At 39.6% G+C, this 1814-nt stretch overlaps 1 protein-coding gene across 3 annotated transcripts in view; it reads right to left on the reverse strand.

The window, feature by feature from the left end:
* Positions 1–1233: 1233 nt before the first annotated feature.
* The window catches only part of LOC137972965 (EF-hand calcium-binding domain-containing protein 14-like), a 34118-nt gene continuing 33537 nt past the window's right edge, over positions 1234–1814 (reverse strand). For all 3 annotated transcript variants that reach the window (XM_068819654.1, XM_068819657.1, XM_068819655.1), the window contains exon 11: positions 1234–1752. The gene's annotated coding sequence lies outside the window, so the exon portion shown is untranslated. The remainder of the gene's footprint in view (positions 1753–1814) is intronic.

Genomic DNA, 1814 nt, shown 5'->3' on the forward strand with positions numbered 1-1814 from the left:
TCTTTAGCTCCCCAATTGGCCGACGCGGAAAATACTGGTACTCTTTGCTTGTCCACCCAAATATTGAATAAGCATTGTTTCCTGTTTCTCTTGGGCCTTACAATGGCCCAGAGAGAAAACAAAAACAATGCTTATACAAAATTTGGGTGGACCAACAAAGGGTACTATGGTATTTTCCGTTTCGGCCAATAGACCTTTTTACCGTTATGTGCCAAGTTTCCTTCCCTTTAAATAAAAAGCGACGCTGGAGTTGACCTTGTTAATTGTTATAAAACAGACGTCCACCCTCCTTTTAGAGCGAGTTCCAGTTGAGTGTCGTAAAACCAAAACCAAAGTAATTACTTTGGCCAATCAAAAAGGACTCAGACAATCCGGCAAACCAATCAAAACTCGAAGTAATTACACGTAGCCGACACAAAGCGCGGGAAAATGTGCACGCGTGAGCCACGATTGGTTTTGGTTTCACTTCTGATTGGTTGAAAAAACGGCGCGAGAACTTTGAACCAATCACTGAGTGAAGTAATCATAAACCAAAGTAATTATCTAATTACTTTCGACACTCAATTGAAAACCGCTCTGTGTTAATGGTGTTGTTCTCATGCTAATTACTTTAAATTTAGATAAGACAAGACGCCTATAATGGCGTATCCGCGGGATGCACAAACAGTTGACACAAATTGTCCAGTTACAGTGAACTACAACCACGCGTAAACTTCGGAAAATGGGGAGAGATTACCAGAAAGTCAAATCTATAATTTCACTAGAAGTCATTACCGTTGAGTTCGTTTGGTAACGTCGTCGTTTTCACTATAACGTCGCCGTCGTTTTCACTATAACGTCGTCAGAGACGACAAACAAAGACCCGACCGAAACGTGCCGTCCATTTACAAAAAAAAACCCGTTTCCAGTTACACGAAACCTTTCACCCTACCGCGACCGTGTTCCCAAAATTTACAAGCTGGTAAGAATAGTCTCCTCTACTGAAATAGGTCAAAGCTCTGGCAAAATCAATCCAGTCTTTCAGTGGGTAGTGACTTATCCAGTAGATCTTGCTATCCTCATTTTGAGTCGAACTGCGTGGGCCAGAGACTCGCTTCCATGTTGAATTGAGCCTCACACTCATTCCAGGAGGCCTTCTTTGGGTCGCTTTGTTTGCGGACACCAACATGGCTGCAAAGATGTAGTGCGCATGCACTTTTACGGGACCAAACCAAGGGACGAGTCGAGGGACACTTTCTTTCGGATTCATTAAATTTATTTAAGTAGTTGGTTTCAAAAAATTTCAGGTAGAATCGGGATTTGAAGCATTATTTGGGATTATTATTGGTATCTACAAAGGTGATAACAAATGAGAAAACCATACTTAAAATACAGTGTACATTGTAAAACGGTCAACTTGAAAGAAACTCCAATTTACATCGTGAAACCACGGTATCGATTTTCTGAATTACCAGAAAACAAACAATATAATTAATTTCATAGCTCTAAATCTGATCGTCGAGTTATATTGATTTCCTTAAGCCTCAAAATTGGAACCATAACAAAACACGGGTTGAACGAAAACCCCTGTCACATCTGGTATGAAATATTCAATTCAAATCTGATAATAAACCTAGATTATTATTTGTATAAAACCATTTAATTGCAGAAAGGAATGTCTTTTTTACAAGCTGATTCCTGCATGAATCCAATTTAGTAACCGTCGTCGTCACGAGGTTAAAAAGATTCCAGACCGGTTAGCTTCAAGGGAGTCTGCAAAAATCAAAAAAGGGAAGAAAAGTTAAACTTAAATCAGAGCAAAAAATACACAGTGT

The sequence above is a fragment of the Montipora foliosa genome, chromosome 10, assembly GCF_036669935.1.
Source record: "Montipora foliosa isolate CH-2021 chromosome 10, ASM3666993v2, whole genome shotgun sequence".
Taxonomy (NCBI): Eukaryota; Metazoa; Cnidaria; class Anthozoa; order Scleractinia; family Acroporidae; genus Montipora; species Montipora foliosa.